At 43.4% G+C, this 19,630-nt stretch overlaps 1 protein-coding gene across 1 annotated transcript in view; it reads left to right on the top strand.

Annotated features, from left to right (window-relative positions):
* The first annotated feature begins 595 nt into the window (after positions 1 to 595).
* The window catches only part of LOC117360578 (claudin-4-like), a 31,739-nt gene continuing 12,704 nt past the window's right edge, over positions 596 to 19,630 (top strand). The window contains exon 1 of the mRNA XM_033944531.1: positions 596 to 744. The gene's annotated coding sequence lies outside the window, so the exon portion shown is untranslated. The remainder of the gene's footprint in view (positions 745 to 19,630) is intronic.

Below are 19,630 nucleotides of genomic sequence, written 5' to 3' on the forward strand. Positions count from 1 at the left end.
ACACCCCTGATATAGATAGTGGATTGAATATTACTGCTACTCATACAGTCATCAGCTATACATATACGTAGTGTTTTTTAAAATATTGAACGGCCAGGCTATAGCCTAGTGGTTAGAGCAGCTGCTTTAAATGCTACAGCCAATATTTGGGAGAGGGGGGAGGGGAAATTGGCTCACTGCTCAATATTGGTCCAAAAGTCTTTAACCTATATGACTGATTGACAGGACTGGCATATCGTTTTAAGCCTTACACATTTTGGATTGGATGGTTTAAGAGCTATGCAGGAAGATACAGTTTCTCCACTTTCAGTACAGTACTGGATGATTTTATGATTGCAGGGACATAAGTACTGCTCCATTCTTGAAGGCAGCAGGCAGGAAGAGAAAAGCTATTGCTGTACAAAAGAGGATTTCAGTTTCACCTGTGAATCATTGTTAATCAGTAAGAATTCTGGAAAACTAACTAGGAGTGAGAAATTCTTTTAACTTCAGTCTGTCTATCTCCCAGCCCCATCCACTTGTCCATACAGGTCTGATAGTTTCACAGTGATGTTGGTGGCCCCTCCCTGTAGGGTTTAAAAGGCCCTATATGAGAGGGTTATTTCACACAGAGCACCTTTAGGAGACAAGAGCATATCACCTTTAATTCAGATTTTCACCAAAGTTCCTTGAAGATCCTCTGGAAAAAAAGAAAAAGGAGAGAAGATACAACTAGCAGAAAGTTTTCTATAACAGTCTGAGAAGGTACCAAATATCTTTTTAATTCTTTCTCTTTCTAAAATAGCTATTTGGATTTCTCTTGTTTTGCTATTAACGCTTCCCTATTCCTTATGTTTTGGGAGGGTGGATGTGTTCTGTATTGGAGTGTATGCTAGTTGTGATACCTTTGATGATAGCAGAATTATCAAAAGATATTCTAGTAAACAAGATTTTGAGACCATATGGGCTCCTTCAGACATATTCTCAGAATTTCATGTATTGCATATGACATCGTTAGATAACTCTTATATTGGTGTAATACAAAAGATCGTAAGCTGTCCCCCCCCTTCAAATTAATGCAGCTTCTGTATCCTAAAGTTACTGCCTCCAACACTTTATATAACAATAAATGAGGGGAAAATAGAGCACATTTTTTTCCACCTTCTGCTTTATCCTACTCGGTGGCTGAAATATAGGCTGGCACAACATGTTGAGATTTGGGTGTGGTTCCCAGCTTCAATTCCTATGGCTCAAAGCAGCAGTGGGTTTTTGCTACATTGTGATTAGAGATTGTTTTGCTTCTCCCAAGGCACAAATGTTATGTTCCTTGAACTGCTGAAGGTTTTCCAGGACACCAAAGTGTATTCTTTATTCATACTGTATCCAGAATTGATTATACTGTACACTGTAGACCCCATAAAAGTTTCCTCGGTATAGCACAGAATCCCTTCTAACATGATCAACAATTGAATCCTTTTTTTAATGTAATTATATATTACACTGTAATCCCATACAACTTAGATTCACTTATAATACAGTGAAATATCTTGGACCCCAAAGTCTGTGTTATATGGGATCTGCACACATATCCATAAGACAGGCTGCAGACTGCCTATAGTCACATACTGATTTCATGACTTTGAGGTGCCTAAGAAAAGGAAAATGCTTCCTCCTCTGGGATTTATTCTGGATATAAGCTAATAATAATAATAATAAATCCTCCAGAGATTCTGAAGAAAAAGGTTGCATGCAATTAATTTAATAGTCATTTATCAATTGAGTTTTAAAATACCCAAGTTTAAAGTTTATTGCATTTGATATACCACCTACATAAATCCTAAGCGGTTTACATTAAAAAAAAAAAAAAACTACTTTTCAACAAAGATATAATTAAAAAGGTGAGGGTGGGGGCATACACTGTCTAAAACTCTAAAAGATGACACTGGACGCAGAAGAAAAAATGGTAAAGGGATACATTATATAAAATAAAGGAGAAGGGAAGGGAACAAACCAGGAGGGTGGGAATACTGTGAAAGGAGGGGTAGGGGGTTAATTAATTTTACTGAACAAAGGGAAACTGATTATGAGACACAGAATTACAAGCTCTAGAAAATTTAAAATCAGATTCGATGAATCATTAAATAATCCTTTTTACACAATGTACATTTAGCGGAAGAACCTCCGATTTACCCCGATTTATTTTATATTCCGAAAATTTTCCAAATCAGTCAATCAAATCTAGTAAATGTGGAATGGTATATTCAGCATTCTTCAAATGAAGCAAAATTTACATTTTTTGTCAAAGTAATACATTTACTGGCACATAAAGAAAAAAAGGGAATAATTTACAAAACAGTAAAATAAAAATTATAGTGTACTGAGAAAGGTCAGTAACAACAACAATTCCCAGGTTCTGGTCCTGGTCTGTATTGTTCCTAGTTAGGTTACACTTCTTGCCTGGAAGGGTATAACACATATGCTACTAAAACTGCTGTATTTTTTCTCTTTGCCCCAGAATTATAGAGAGGTTTTATGTTTTCTGTTCATACTTTTTTGGAAGTCTGTTTTTCTGTTAGTTTTGGGAACAGTGCTCTTTCAATAGCATGGGAAAGAAGAAATTAGATTGTATGTAAGAGGAGGGGAATAAAGATAGGTAATTGTTTCTTAAGGGTTTGGGAGGGGAAGAAAGGGGAATGAAAGGCAGGGAGTTTCATGGAAATATATAAGGGGCGGGGAATAAAATGCAGGCAGTTCTTTCCTGCAGAAGTGTTAAGAGATGGCTGTTTTGAAGCTGGGTGGGTCGGACAGTAAAAGAAGTCTATTTGGAAGAGGAATGTTACAGTTGCTGCTGTACCCAGAGGGCTCTTACAGCTCCTGCATCTATCCCCACCCTTGCTGGGGACAGCTAGGAATTTGCCTGTTATAACAAGTTGTGAAATGAGGAGGAACTAGGCACACAGCTCCCTTTCAACCTAGAGAAACAGGCAGATCCTGGGAGCAGTGCTGAACCATACCTCTATTATGATATTGAGGTTATCTACAGGAAGAGCAGCCACCATAACCCAGCCATGTGTACATACACTGAGATAGACAAACAAGTAGGGGATACCCTAACCTGCCCCATGTGATAAACTGAAAGAGACACAGAGACAGACAAAAAGAGAGACACAATCGGAGACAGATCACAATATGGCAGAGAGAATGCAAGACAAATGATAGAGCAAGATCTTTGTGGCCATGTGAATTTCATATAGCAACATTAGAAACGATTCATGATCAAGCCTAGAGTGGGGCTTCCTGAGGTTAAATAAGCATTCTGGTAGCTGGGCTACTACTAATTATTTCTATAGCGCTACCAAATGTACGTAGCACTGTACAGAGTCATGAAGAAGACCGTCCTTGCTCAAACGAGCTTACAATCTAAACAGACAAATAGGATCCTGTGGATACAGTTAAGGGGAATGATTGGCTAGGTTGGTGGGCAGTGGAGCAGTGGCGTACCTAGGGTATGTGGCACCCGGGGCCCATCATTTTTTGACACCCCCCCCCCCATCTATATGAAAAATATGATTTTTAGTAACAATCTACATATCGCACCACAAGAGTGTACCTAGGAAAAGGCTGCATCTTAAACACTGCAGTGAGCACTAGAACACCAACACATACATTGTAAAACTAAACAAGCCAGATCCCGCACAGTCAATTGATCCTGTAGTCAATGCCAACTGAAAACTGTGTTCTTTTCATACACACAGAACAGAGATACACCCTCGCCCAATATGGAATAATCACAAACTAAAAATAGAAATATGTAGACAAAAGTTAAACTGAACCGCCAAGAAACCAGACCCTGGATACAATGCAACACCACAAAAAACAGTAACACATGTCCTCTAATACAGTGCAAAATATAAAGACAGTAGATGTAAATTTGAAAAAACTGATACATAACAATCACCACTTTACAAATTAACAAATAAAAATAAAACAAATAATGAGAAATAAAAAAATACCATTTTATTGGACTAATCCCCGTAAGCTCGGTCCCCATCCCCGCAAACCACCTGATTCCATCCACACAAGCCTTGAATTGTTTATATTAAAGTATAAAAAGAAACAATATTCTGTACAATTGTCAATTTATAAATCAGCGTCTTCTCCCCACTCTCTTCCCCATTTCCCTTCAGCATCCTCAGCCCACTCTCTCTCCACTTTCCTTCAGCGCACGCACATAAAAACAAGCAAGTAATTTTATATCATTTTCATTCTATTCATTCATAGAAATTAAAGTCTAGATAATGCCAGTCACATAACAAAACATGATTTTACAAAAATAATTCCCTGCACAGTCAAGCCTGCAAGGATTACTAGATGTCTTTCAGCAGCTCCCCTCCCTCCCTCCCCCTTACCTTTGTGGCCAAGTCAAAATGATCTACCAACAATAAAATTTTAAAAACACAAAGCACGCTGTACGCAGAGAAAATGTTAATTATCATTTATATTCCGCGGGTTTTCAAAGAGGTCAAGGCAGATGACTTTATGCAACGTCACCTCAGTAACAACTATACAAAAACAGACAAATATTCCCCCTCCCTTTTTACTAAACTGCGATAGCAGTTTTTAGCGTAGGGAGCTGCGCTGAATGCTCCACGCTGCTCTCGACGCTCATAGGCTCCCTGCGCTAAAAAACGCTATTGCGGTTTAGTAAAAGGGGGCCATAGTGCAAAATATAGACAGCAAATATAAATTTTCAAAACGGACACATTTTGATCACTAAGTTGAAAATAAAATCATTTTTCCTACTTTTTTGTCTGGTGATTTCATGAGTCTCTGGTCCTTCTTCTTTCTTCTCCTGCCCCCCCTTTATTTCTCTCTCCCCCTGTCTCCCCTCTTTATTTCTGCCTTTCTTTCTCTCTCCACCTGACCCCCCTCTTTATTTCTGCCTTTCTTTCTCTCTTCCCCTGGCCTCCCTCTTTATTTCTCTCTCCCCCTGGCCCTCCTCTTTCTTTCTGCCTTTCTTTCTCTCCCCCTTGACCCCCTCTTTATTTCTGCCTTTCTTTCTCTCCCCTTGCTCCCCCTCTTTCTTTCTGCCTTTCTTTCTCTCTCCCCCTGGCCCTCCTCTTTCTTTCTGCCTTTCTTTCTCTCCCCCTTGACCCCCTCTTTATTTCTGCCTTTCTTTCTCTCCCCTTGGTCCCCCTCTTTCTTTCTGCCTTTCTTTCTCTCTCCCCCTGACCCCTCTTTATTTCTGCCTTTCTTTCTCTCTCCGCCTAGCCCGCACAAAGCCATCATGCCAATTTCTCCATTTCCACGTTTCTTTCCCTACCCTCACCCCCAAGCCAGCAGCCGATTTCTCCCTGCTTCTTCCCCGATGTCCTGAACTTCATCGGGCAGCAGCAGCATTCACAATTCACTGTTGTTGCCCGCTTCAGGCCTTCCTCTCTGTCGGGTCCTGTCTTCATGAAAACAGGAAGTAGGTAGGACCTGGCAGAGAACAAGGCCTAAAGCCGGCAACAGCAGCGAATTGTAAACGCTGCTGCTGCCCGAAGAAGGTAATGGAGCACCGAGGCAGTCCGCTTCTCCCATCTCCCAGCCGAACCCCCGCTGACCCTCCTATCTCCCCCCGTGAACCTTTCCGACCTTCCCAGCGAGAGCAGCAAACCTCCTTCGCGGCTTTCTCCTCTCTCTGCCGCGTCACTGATGACGTCATCAGTGATGCGGCAGAGGGAGGATAAAGCCGACGCTACTGGAGGGAGGTTTGCTGCTTTCGCTGGGAGGGTCGGAAAGGTTCACTTGGGGGGGGAGAGATAGGATGGTCAGCGGGGTTTCGGCTGGGAGGGGGGAGAAGCGGTCTGCCTCGGTGCTCCAAGGCCTGGCGCCATTACCTTTTTCGGTAATGGCTCCGATGCTGCTTTCGCTGGGAGGGTAGGAGAGCGATAGGGGCCGGGCCAGCTGTGCACCCCCCCCCTAAGGCGGCACCCGGGACGGACCTCCCCCCTGCCCCCCCCCCCTTGGTACGCTACTGCCCTGGGGAAACAGCCTGCAACAAGATCGCGCGATGCCAGCGATCTTTGCTTGCTTCGGCTGTTTCCTCCGCCGTGGTCCCGCCCCTCCTCTGACGTCAGAGGAGGGGGCAGGACCGTGGCGGAGGAAACAGCCGAAGCAGGCAAAGATCTCTGGCATCGCGATCTTGCTGCAGGCTGTTTCCAGACGCGACACCCGGCGCAGAGGGGGGGGAAATGGACCGGACCGGGAGCACCCCCTCAGGGCTTGGCACCCGGGCGGACCGCCCCCCCCGCCCCCCACCTTGGTACGCCACTGCAGTGGAGAATAGGGTTATGGATTGAAGGCTATATGAAAAAGGTGGGTTTTCAGTCTGCTTTTAAATAAGGGAAGGGGTGTGGTGGACAAACTCAGGTAGTTTATTCCAGGCAAAGGGGGCAGCTAGATGAAATTGGAATCTGGAATTGGCAGGGTAAGAGAAGGGTACAGTTAAGAGCAGCTTATTTGAGGAATGGAGTTCTCTGGGAGGTGTATAAGGAGAGAGAAGAGAGGGGAGATATTGAGGGACAGCAGAATTAGCACACTTGTAGGTCAGCAATAGGAGCTTGAACTGTATGTGAAGGCAGATAGGGAGCCAGTGAAGTGATTTAAAGAGAGTGGAGACGAGTGTAACGAGGTTGGTAGAAGATGAGTCATGCAGCAGAGTTTTGCACAGATTGCAGGGGAGGGAGAAGGCAACATGGCGGGAGACCAGTTAGAAGTAGACTGCAGTAATCTAAGCGTGAGGTTATGAGAGTGTGGACAAGGGTCCGGATAGTGCGCTCAGACAGGAAAGGGTAAATTTTGGAGATGTAGAGATAGAAGCTGCAGGTCTTAACAGTTTGTTGGAATCGAAGATGACTCCAAGGTTGCAAGGAGACTGGAATGATGACAGTATTATCTTCAGAAATGGAGGAAAGAGAAGCAGCTCCATCTTGGATATGTTTAGTTTCAGATGATGGCAGGACATCCAGGCAGCAATGTCAGCCAAACAGGCAGAGACTTTTTCTTGGACTTTAGATGAAATTTTGAGTGTAGAGAGGTAGATCTGGGAGTCATCAGCATAAAGGTGATACTGGAAGCCATGGGAGGATATCAGGACACTGAGGGAAGAGGTGAAGAGAGAGAAAAGAAGAGGTCCTAAGACAACCCTGGGGTACTCCAACCACTTGCAGGATTGCAGCAAAGGAAGTAGGAGGCAAACCAGGAGAGGACATATTCATGGAATCACAAGCGAGGACACCATATTAAGGAGTAAGCTATGATTAACAGTATCAAAGGCAGCAGACAGGTCAAGTAGGATGAGGATTGAGTAAAGTGGCCATAAATAGGTCACTGCAGACTTTTGTGAGGGCAGTCTCTGTGGAGTGTAGGGGCAAAAGCCTGATTGTAGAGGATCAAGAATCTGTTGAGATGAAAGGAAGTCAAGGCAGCAATGGAGAACACGCTCGAGAAGCTTGGATAGGAATGAAAGAAGGGAGACAGGGTGATAGCTGGATGAGCAGGTGGAGTCCAGCGAGGGTTTTTTGAAAAGTGGCTTAACCACCGTATGTTTGAAGGCAGCAGGGATAGTTGCAGTGGAAAAGGATAGGTTGAGACTATGGCAGATGGGAGGGATAACAGTATGTAAGATGGGATCAAGTAGAGGGGTGGGAATAGGATCTGAGGAGCATGTAGTAGGTTTGGCTGAATGCAGAAGTTGTGCAGTTTCTTCCTCTGTGATTTCAGAGAAGGAAGAAGTCAGCAGTAGTTGATGGAGGGTCAAGAGGGTGGGACCAGGCAAAGGGAGCTTCCTGAGTTGTTTGGGTGAATGATGAAGGGGTGGTATGAGTTTGAAGGTCAGGAGAGTGAATGATGGATAGGGGATAAGGATGTGACTTTGGAGTGAATTCAAGGGCAATCTTGTGAACCTTATCATGTCTCTGGGGAGAGAGAGAAGGAGGGGTTGGAGGTGGGGGTGCTTTGAGGAGGGAGTTCAGTATGGCAAAGAGATGACGGGGTTGGAAGAAAGGGAGTTAGTTAATTGGATGTAGTAGTCTTGCTTGACCAGTGTGAGGGCAGAATTAAAGGAGGTCAGCATAAATTTAAAGTGAAGAAAGTCAGCATGTGCGCGAGTTTTGAGCCAAAGGCACTCAGCACAGCAGGTACAGGAACATAGCAGGTACTGGAAGTGAACCAAGGTAGAGGTTTGGTACACCTGATAGAGCAGGAAACAGGGGAGAAATGGTGTCCAGAGTAGAGGAGAGAATAGAGTTGTACGACGAGACAGCCTTGTGGACAGACTTGGATAACACAGTGGAGGAAAGGAGAGATGAAACAGTGGTTGGGAGCACTGAGGGCTTGAAAATGTCAAAATCTGTTGGTGATGACTGGGCGTGGCTGAGGGGGAATAATTGTGAAGGTTATCAGATGATGATCAGAGATGGGGAGCAGTGAGGTAGAGAAGTTAGAGAGAAAGCAGTTGTAGGAAAAAACAAGATCAAGGCAGTGGAGCACAGCTGGAGGTAAAATGAGGAGATTAAGGCAAGAAACTTAGACGCATAAATGTCAGTGTGATCATCAGGGTGAAAATTAACATCCCCAAGAACGAGTGAGGGAGAAGATGAATCAAGGAAGTCTGAAAGCCAGGACTCAAATTCAGTGAGAAAGGAGGAAGGGACTGATAAATGACCACTATCTGAAGAGGTAGAGGAGTGAATAGGCGGATGGAGTGGACTTCAAATGAGGAAAGGCTATGTGAATGAGGTGGGAGAAGAGGTTGGAATCTGCAGGAAGGAGAGAGAAGAAGCCTAATGCCACTGCCTCAACTAGTAGGGCGTGGTGTATGGGAGAAGTGGTAGCCCCCATGGGAGAGGGCAGCAGCTGCGATGGAGTCCTCAGGGCAAATATATGTCTCAGTTAGAGCAAGCAGGTGGAGGGACTACAAGAGAGAGAGCCCCCAAGGATTTCTGGAAAGTGAATTTCAGGAATGTTTGCAGTGTGAATGAGGAATTTCATATTAACCCTAGCATTGTTGCTCAGAAGAAACATGTGTTTTCTAAGGCTCTTATGGGAGATCTGCATCTCCAAATGCCTGTTAACTTGGCACTGTTGCTCTCTTTCAACATCAAGTTACGTAAAGCAGCCGTTTCACCATCTGCCAATTAAAGGGTTAAACAGGGAATGGAAGGTAAATACCTTCTTAGATTACAGAGAAAGATCTGTAAGTATACTCAGAGCAAGTGATTCTAGTCTTAAGTGTTAACATTTGAGAGATTTCAACAGTGGTAAAATCATAACTGGACATGTTCTTTGGAGGAAAAAAATAGGTGATGTGATGATTGTGGTCAGACTGTGAGCAATAGTGTTGATCCAGGGACTTCAGCTAATTGTCAAGAGCTGAGGTCAGAACAGGGCATTTTTTTCTCTTTGCTCTGGATTACCATATAGGGCACTGGTTCTCTCTGGGGCTGTTCTCTCTGGAGAAGAGGAGACTTAGAGGGGACATGATAGAAACATTCAAAATCCTAAAGGGCATAGAGAAAGTGAATAAGGACAGATTCTTCAAACTGTGGGGAGCCACAAGCACTAGGGGTCACTCGGAGAAATTGAAAGGGGACAGGTTTAGAACAAATGCTAGGAAGTTCTTTTTTACCCAGAGGGTGGTGGACACATGGAACAAGCGTCCGTAGGAGGTGATAAGTCAGAACTCTGTACAGGTTTTCAAGGAAGGTTTGGATAGGTTCCTGGAGGAAAAGGGGATAGAGGGGTACAGATAGAACTTGAGGTAGGTTATAGAAGTGGTCAGAAACCACTTCACAGGTCGCGGACCTGATGGGCCGCCGCGGGAGCGGACCGCTGGGCAGGATGGACCTCTGGTCTGACCCAGTGGAGGCAACTTCTTATGTTCTTATGTTCTTAAATCCTTCCTGGAGGCACACCTAACCCCTTGTTTTTCAGGCAATTGACAATGAATATGGATGAGACTGTGCATGTCTCCAAAGTAAGAAAATCTATCTGATGAATATTTATGAGAACCTATGGGGCTCATAATCAAAACTTAAATAGGACTAAAAACCTGCCCAAGTTGGCACTTGGATGATCTTAAACAGCGATTGTCCAATAATTGAACGGCCAATAATCGAAACGGCTTTTTAGACGAATCCAGGGACATTTTAGGCCTCTGAATCCGACTGTATGCCCAGAGCTGAAAGGGGCGTTTTTGGAGAAGTGGTTAGGGAGGGATGTGGGCTGACCTAGACTTAGTCATCCTGCAGCGATAATCAAATGTTTGACGAGACTGCCTAGACGGAACTTATACGTTGTGAGTTAGACGATGTAAAGACAGGTATGATAATAATAATCAATTTATATACCGCAGGACTGTAAAGTTCTATGTGCTTTAGTGCCCAAAAGGTATCCAAAGTGACCAGGTAACTATTGCAGGGACAAAGTAAAGACCCCCACACACACTCCTCCGTATTCACTGACCCCATCCCATCTTCAGCGGTATACAAAAAAACACAACAACATCTCATTAGTAAAAGCATACTATGTACTACTCTTCCTTGCATGTCCCAACCACAAATTAAAGACCACCACCCTACAACTCAATGGTCTAATTTACCCTATTAATCCCACCATCAAAATCCTTGGAGTCATCCTAGACCGCTGACCTTCGAAGACCACACCAATGCCCAGGTCAAAAAATGTTTTCATACCCTCTGGAAACTCCGCACCATCAAACATTACTTCGACTTCCTCTCCTTTAGACTGCTGGTCCAATCCCTAATCTTAAGCACCCTGGATTACTGTAATATTATATATTTGGGCTCCTACAAGAAAACCATCAAACGTCTAAGACTCATTCAAAACACCGTCCGCCTAATCTATGGCCTCAAAAAGTCAGACCATATCAGCCCTTACTACAGAAAACTTCACTGGTTGCCACTAGAAGTGAGAATCATCTTCAAATTCGCCTGCCTCTGTTTCAAAACCCTAACTGGCTTATCCCCGATATATCTCTCTCACCACTTTGCGTTCCAAGGTACCACTCGCACACGCAATGCCTATCTGTTTACCTACCCATCCCTAAAGGGATGCACCTACAAAAGATTCCTTAATAGAACTCTCTCATTCCAAGCTGGCAGATGGACAGATTGCCTGACCACCCTCATCTCATCTGCCCCATCTTACTCATACTTCAGGAAATCTCTCAAATCTTACTTCTATGATAAATTTCTCGAACCCCTCCCCTCCAAATAACCAAACCCTTCCACCTCTCCTCCCCCGATCTCTCTCGTACCGTTTCTTTCACTGTATAAATATCGCTGCTGTAGATGTACAGATTCCTGCTTTGCTTTCCGCAGTATTAACACCTATGCTAAATATGTACAGTCCCTGCATTGTAATTTGCTCTCAACTGCATAGTACATTCCCTTACATTGTATCTTCGTTGTATATGTACAGTCTTTTACATTATAAACCACTCTGAACTGTTTGTGGTATTGCGATATACAAAAATAAAATTATTATTATTACATACATAGTTCCCCTCTTATAAGAAGGAAAAAAGAAAAGGAAATCATGATGCTTCATTCAGGGCACCAAAACAAGAATTAAAGAAGAAAAAAAATGATCAATGATAATCCTCATATTCCCCGGGGTATTACACAAACAAACAAACAAAAAGCCTTAAACTTCCCGTCATCTGCAAATAAACACATAGTTATATAAAAGAAAAAGAAAAAATATTACAGCATTGCACACAGCAAAGTAAATGTAAGGCATTTGCTCGGACTTCAGAAAAAAAAATGTATTCAAAGCAAAATGAAGCACAACTGTTTCTTCCGTCCTTTATCTGCTATGCGGGTGGAGGGAAAAACAGAAATTAATAGGCATATCACAGTTAGAACATAAGAACAATCCTTCTCTGCTAAACGCAACATATAAAGCAAAAAACTGGAAATATCTGCTACTTGAACACTAGAATTATCCTGCACTAGGGTATGTATAGGGTTAAGTTTCACATTCTTATCTATTCAAATTCTTAAACAACTGAGACAGTGAATTTTCCATGTTTTCAACGCTTGTGTGTCATTGCCAATGGATGAACTAACAAGAAATTTCAGCTAGTTTAAGGGTACCTTAAAATCAAAGTGAACATACCTAACGGGCTCTGCGTTTGTGGAGGCAAAGATAATTTGTACACATTGGCCTAGTCTCCGCTCATTAGAAGGAGTAGTTGGAGTGAATTCCCCTGTTGGGCCCTGCCAGTGCCAAAAATAGTCCGGCGAAAAGGGTAAGTCTGGGGCAAAATCTGTGCAGTAGTTATTCTGACCATTGTTATCAGGAGGGGGCATACCACGGCCTCTGCCTCTCATGCCTTGATAACTTGGTCCAGAACCTTGAGCACTCTGTGTCCAGGGTGTGTTATTTTGGGCCAATTGAATTTGTACAAGCTGAACTGTTTTGGTTCGTGCTAACTGTACAGCTCCTATCACCTGCGTAATTGCATCAGTATCATTACATTACATTACATTAGTGATTTCTATTCCGCTTGTACCTTGCGGTTCTAAGCGGATTACATTAGAAGATGGCTGGTCATTTCCAAGCGATGACAATACATTACTTTACATTACTTTACATAACTTTTCATACATTACTTTACATAGCTTTACGTAGATTTACTTTGCATTACTTTACATTACCTTACAGTACTTACATAACTTTACATTATATTATTTTACATAGCATAACTTTACATTACAAAAAGCTAGTTTCTGTTTATAAGTAGAGGTATCGGACGTTTTGAGATATTTTGTGGTTACAATGTTTCCGGGTATGTATTGACGTATCGTCATAGAGACTTGATTAGATGTTGCCTGAAGGGGAGGAATTGCAAGGAAGGTGCGGTGGGGATAGGAAATGAGGGGAGATTAGGTTGTTGGGATGTGTTTTTTGAATAGTATGGTTTTGATATCTTTTCAAAACGCTTTATAGTCAGTAGTTGTGAACAGCAGCTTGGAGATGGTGGGGTCAAGTTTCGCCGCCTGTGTAGCAAGTAGATTGTCATATAGTTTTTTGCGTCTAGTGCCTTTGAGTGGGGGGTAGGTGAACGGGATCTGGGTTCTCCTTATTCTGGGTGAGAGGTTTCGTTGTAGGCAGTTGTTTAGGTAGATAGGTGCAGTTCTGTTTAGTACTTTGAATAATAGACAGTATAGTTTGAATTGGGTTCTTGCTCATATCGGTAGCCAGTGAGAGTCTAGATAGGCATTGGTGATGTGATCATATTTTCCTAGCGAATAGATGAGGCTGAGAGCTGTGTTCTGTACTGTCTGTAGTTGTTTAATCATGTTGGTGGGACATGGTAGATAAAGGATGTTGCAGTAGTCTACAAGTCCTAGCACAAGTGATTGGACTATGATCCTGTATTGTACTTTGCCAAAGAATTTTCTTATTTTCCGCAGGTTGCGCATGGTGAAGAAAGCTTTTTGGATAGTTTTGTTGGTATGTATCTGCATTGTGCAGCACCTGTCTATCGTTACTCCCAGAATTTTGAGTGCGGGCTGTATTGGGTATTTGATTGCATTTGCCACCAATTCAGTTAAGGTTGGTTCTTTGTCTTTTTCTAGCAGTAGGAATTTGGTTTTATCCGTGTTCAGCTTCAGTTTGTGGTTAGTCATCCATGTTTCTACAGTTTCCAATGTTGTTTTCAGGCGTCCTGACGAGTTGGGGTCTTGAATGTTGACGGGGAGGATTGTTATGTCATCTGCGTAGCTGAATTATACTATATTTAGGGTGTCTAGGGTTGTGCCCAGGGAGGATACAAAGAGGTTGAATAGTATGGGCGATAATGGAGATCCTTGCGGTACTCCGCAGGGGTTTGACCAAGGGTCCGATATGAGATCTTTTGACTTTACTCTATAAGTTCTAGTTTTAAGGAATCCTTGGAACCAGTTGAGCACCCTACCTGAGATCTCTATGGCGTCTAGTATCTGGAGTAGTATGGAGTGGTCTATTAGGTCGAAAGCTGCTGAAAGATCAAGTTGGATGATTAGTATCCTGTTTCCTTTACTGAGGTGCTGTCGGGCTATATCCATTAGAGATACAAGTAGTGTCTCTGTGCTGTGTTTTTTTCTGAATCCTGATTGTGATGGATGTAGTATGTTGTGGTCTTCTAGGTAGTTGGAGAGATATTGTGCTACAAGACCTTCTATTAGTTTGACATATAATGGGATTGAGACAATGGGTCTGTAGTTGGCTGGGTTATTGATTGGGGCTTTGAGGTCTTTCGGTATTGGGGTGATTATTATCTCGCCTAGTTCTGATGGGAACTGACCATCCGTGAGCGTGGATTGTAACCATTTCATGAGGCTGGCTTTGAACTTGATGGATGCGGTTGATAGCAGGTACGATGGGCAGTTATTCAGATAACATGATGTTTGACTATATTTGTTGTAGAGTCGATTCATGTCAGACCATTGTACTTTAGGGAAGTTAGTCCAAGTTCTGTCTGCTAATATGGCTTCATCCATTGTTGGATTTAATATAATCTCATCGAGGATGGTTAATGATTTGTTAAAGGTGGTTCTGATAGGTGGTGATTTTGTGCTTGAAGTAGTCTGCTAATTGGTGGGCTGAAGGAGATTGGTTTCCTTGGGTGGCTAGGAAAGGTTTAGTGTCAGTGAGTTTTCTTACAAGATTGAAAGTACTTTTGAATCTGGTGTTTCAGTGCCAATTAGTTTGGAGTAGTAGGCTTTCCGTTTTTCCTTTAATTTGATTTTATACTGTTTGATTTGGTTTCTCCATGCTGTTTTAGTTTGGTCTTGTTTCTGTTTTTCCATATTCTTTCGAGGTGTCTACAGTGCCTTTTTAAATGGAGTAGTTCGGAGTCGAACCATTTGTCTGAGGGTCTACAGATTTTGTTTTTAGTTTTTATTGGGGCTAGCTCGTTCATTGTAGATTCACTTAGTGTACGCCAGTGAGTTACGAATTATTTGGGGTTGATGTGGTCGATTGCGAGGTCTACCGTGTCCCAAAAGGTAGTGGGATTGATTTTCTGTCGTGTATTGTTTTTTTGGGTGTGGGTTTGTGGTTGTTTTGAGCCCAGTTTATAGTGAAAGTGTATTTGTTGTGGTCTGACCAGAGAGAGAGGTGCCAAGCTCCGTTAGATATGTGGATGTTTTATGTGTCGCGGTTAGGGGACACGAATGCTGTAATGTCAAGTTGGTGGCCTTTTTCGTGTGTGGGTTCGGAGTTAAGGATCTGGTAAAATAGTGTGTTGAGATATGAAAGTATTCCCTCTACTTGGTTGGAGGAGTGGTCTTCTAGATGGAGATTTATGTCTCCGAGGAGTAAGTTATGTGTGGAAGTTAGTGAGTTCTGGAAAATGAATTCTTCGAGTTCTTGTTTTGAGGAGGTCCATTTTCCTGGCGTGACATAGCAGAGAAGACAAGTCAGGTTTCCTGTGAGTGTGTTATCGGAGAGTTGACAGGCTAGCAGATGAGGGGATGAGTGCTTGGCTAGGACTTTTAGGTTGAGGTTGTTTTTTACTAGGATGGCTAGCCCTCCCCCTCGTTTGTTTTCTCGACAGACAAGCTCTAGTTTATATCCTTTTGGGCAGAATTCTATTATGCTTGGGTCAGAGTCTGATGTGAGCCAAGTTTCAGCTAAGAATAGGCAGCCTAGTTGTTCTTTAGTCAGCCAATCCTTGATTAGTTCCGCCTTCGGACTGATTGATCTTATGTTCATGTATGCACATTCTATTGGTGCGAATTTTGTGAGGGTGATGGGGGTACTGATTGAGTTGAGGAAGATTCTTGGAGGTGTCTGGTGTTTTTGAGTGTTTGTCTTGGGCTTTGGCAGAGGTCGTTTTCTCCAGATAGTAGGAATGCTTTCTTGGCTGGAGAATGGACATGGTGTCAGAGTTCTAGGGGAGTGGAGTTTCCTAGCTGGTTGGGGTTGTCTGTAGGATATTGTCATGATTGGGATAGAGTATGTATGGTATCCTGTTGTTTTCCAGTTGGATATGAGAAGGTAGAGCAACAGGAGGACAAGCATGATTTTGGGTGGGCGGATTACCATTGTTGATGAGTAAAGGTGCTGGGGAGTTGGTTTCTGGGTAAGCGATTTGTTTGATCTGACAGTGATTTTTATCTCTTGGTTGTGACCTTTGCTGTTACGGGGGAACCGGTGAGCTGTCTGTTTCCTGTTTGCTTCACTGCCGACGCTTCACGAAGGCGCACACTAAGGCGCATGCGCCTTTGTCGCATGCCTTCATCGGTGCGCCGAATGGCTGCGCGCCGTGGGCGATTCAAATTTAAAGATCTGACCCCCGCTGGTCAAGGGAGAGGGGTGGAGCAGAGCTCCCACGCTGTCCTCTCCTCGGATCTCGGCGGCTCTGCTGGTGGCTGTGAGAGGGCCCGGCAAATGGCTGCGCTCTGTGGGCGATTCGGTTTTCAAGATCTGTCCTCCGCTGGTCAAGGGAGAGGGGCGGAGCAGAGCTCCCACGCTGTCCTCTCCTCGGGTCTTGGCGGCTCTGCTGGTGGCTGTGAGAGGGTCCGGCAAATGGCTGTGCACCTTAGGCGATTCAGTTTTCAAGATCTGTCCCCCGCTGGTCAAGGGAGAGGGGCGGAGCAGAGCTCCCACACTGTCCTCTCCTCGGATCTCGGCGGCTCTGCTGGAGGCTGTGAGAAGGCCCAGCAAATGGCTGCGCGCCGTGGGCGATTCCAATTTAAAGATCTGATCCCCGCTGGTCAAGGGAGAGGGGCGGAGCAGAGCTCCCACGCTGTCCTCTCCTCGGATCTCGGCGGCTCTGCTGGCTCCTGTTTATTCTCTACTTGTGCTTTTTGTGTTTCCTGTCCCTGTATCTGTAGAACTAGGGGCTTTGTCTCGAGTTGCAACATTTCTCTCTGATCTGTATTGCTAGCTTTTAACAATGTTGAATAAGAAAAGATTACTGGCCAGTACTTGGCTATCATGCTGACAACATTATCAAATTCAGCTGGAACAGGTGGGACAAGGATAGCTGAGACAGTAGTGGCTTGCACTGCATCAATGGAGACTTGTACTGAAGGGGCTGGACTATAGAGTGTGTCGGGACGTTAGTAGGGGCTAGTGAAATGGGGGTAACTGGAACACTAGCTGGGTGCAGTTCAGCATTAGACAAGGCAAAATGAGTTGTCAGGAGCTCTGTGGGTTGACTATAAAATTTACGCTCCTACTTTTCCCACAGCTTGAGACCATCTTTCATATATTTGAGGTTCCATCCGGAATCCTCTATTCCTAGTTGGATACATAATTGGGCAGTGTTCATATACCTAGTTTCAAAGGAACCTTCGTGAGGAAAAGAAATCAGTTGTGGAGCTAAGGACTCTGTCCAGCAGACTAAATTTTCAATCCAAGGCTGGACATAAAATGAAGAACGTACTTGTTGGGTTACAATCTGGGCTGGGGTCAGACTGGAATGAAAATAAGAATTGGTATCATGATACAACATTTTCCTATGGGGAACAGGAAAAGGAAGTTCACAGCCATCTGAGCGATTAACATGTGGGAAAGTCATACAGTTGCCATATGTGGCACAGTCCTGTGGGTTTGGGCAAGATTTTAATCCAAGACAGACCCTGCAATAGGGCACTGTATAGTGGAGGTCCTTATGTACTTGGGCATAACTTACATGTTTAAATTTGCCAGTGCATTCACTCTCAAGTGCACAATCTTTAGGATTAGGGCATGCATTTAATTTCCAGAATGGAGTAAATGGAGCAGGTTCAGAAACTGAAGTTCGCCTATCATGTCTGAGATTGCACAATGCCTCTGCAGCCTCTTTTTCAGCTGTAGCATATGAAGGAGAAAGTGGGGGTAGGTGGAGAAAGGTCGACAGGAACTTGGGCAATTTGCCCAAGACGATCCAAGTCCCGTGAACACTGTTCACATGCCTCATGCAAAAATTCAGGAGGGATAATATCATGGGGGCGTTTTCTCTGTAAAGCAGTAACATTTTCAAATGGCTGTGCATGAGTAATAATAATAATAATAACAGTTTATATATGGATGTATGGGATAGATGTTTGCAATTCGGTGGGTTCAAACTTTAGAGGATGCCTAACAGAATTTTCCAAAATCGGTTTCTCAGAACCACGGTGTGGAACTTCAGATGTGTCAAAAGTAATTAAAGGCTGTGATGAGTCTAAATGCTCTTGTGATCTGATTTGATAATCAAAATGTGAGCATTCCCTTTCTAAACTATTCTGTATCACTTCTCCTACACAGTTTCCTTCATGTGCCTGTGTTTATCATTTGATTGCGTCTGCTATCTGATTCTGTTGGGGTGGCATATCTAAGGTGTTCCTGATGAACATGATCTTTGTCAGTCACATCTTTCTCTCATCTGGTTTCTTTTTCGGGCCACTGCTTAAAGCTAGCTCCCTCATGAATCGTATCGGGAGTTTCACTCACTCCGATAGGTAAGGGCGCAGATGGCTGTATATATTCTGGAGCCCTATTTAAGGGATTCTGGTTGGTAGGGGGGTTCTGGGATAGGTGTTGTACTCTCCTGGCATGGAGTAACATCTCGGGTTGGAGGATCTTGGCAATTATTAAACCATAAATTCCACATGAGTAAATGTTCAAAAAGGGATGTACCTTTCTTATTATTTAGGATAATAGTGCGGAGGGTGACAAGGTCTCTCCAGTAAAGAGAACCTTCCTTTGGCCATTTCCAATCATTAAAAGTTTTCTTTATGTGTTTCTTAGAAGTGTACTTAACCCATTTGTCATGAAAATGCTAAATTGACTTATGTATCTCCGGGGGAGTAACTAGTTTCATAACGTCTAATGGCAACATGATCGAAATAGTTAATACAGCTGGCTAAAGCCTGTTACAAACACAAACAGTAGTTTGAAAAAAGGCAAGGAAGATGCATGCCCTTCTCATCTAAGAATTCTTTGCTAACTAAATAAGATAATGAAAGAAATACTTACAGTAACATGAACCCTAAAACATTGTGGGCTCTTCCCACACGCGATAAAATAAATTATCACAATTACAGCTAGCGTCACTCACTAGTCTCTCAATCTCAAAACACAACTTGGCTTCCCTTGCCAGTCTTTAAAAATCTCAAAACACAATCTGGCTTCCCTTGTCAGTCTAATACAGTGGTTCCCAACCCTGTCCTGGAGGAACACCAGGCCAATTGGGTTTTCAGGCTAGCCCTAATGAATATGCATGAAGCAAATTTGCATGCCTATCACTTCCATCATATGCAAATCTCTCTCATGCATATTCATTAGGGCTAGCCTGAAAACCCGATTGGCCTGATGTTCCTCCAGGACAGGGTTGGGAATCACTGGTCTAATAGACCTGTCACAAATCTATACAACAGCAGGCTTCCCTAGCTCTGCTCAGGTCCTTCGGTCATACACAAAAATCAAATACGGTAGGGGACACACCTCAGTGTGCAAAACAATGAGGGTTTTAATCCGTGTACGTTTTAAAGTTATATCTCAAATTACCCTATTTCACTCATTGGTACATTGGACAAAGGCCAGGAAAAGGCTTTATTTGTGTTGAAGAAACGCTCCTTTTTATGAAGAAAGGAGGCTTAGAAAGATAACTTTGAAAATGTAA

This window comes from Geotrypetes seraphini, chromosome 5 (assembly GCF_902459505.1).
Source record: "Geotrypetes seraphini chromosome 5, aGeoSer1.1, whole genome shotgun sequence".
Lineage (NCBI taxonomy): Eukaryota > Metazoa > Chordata > Amphibia > Gymnophiona > Dermophiidae > Geotrypetes > Geotrypetes seraphini.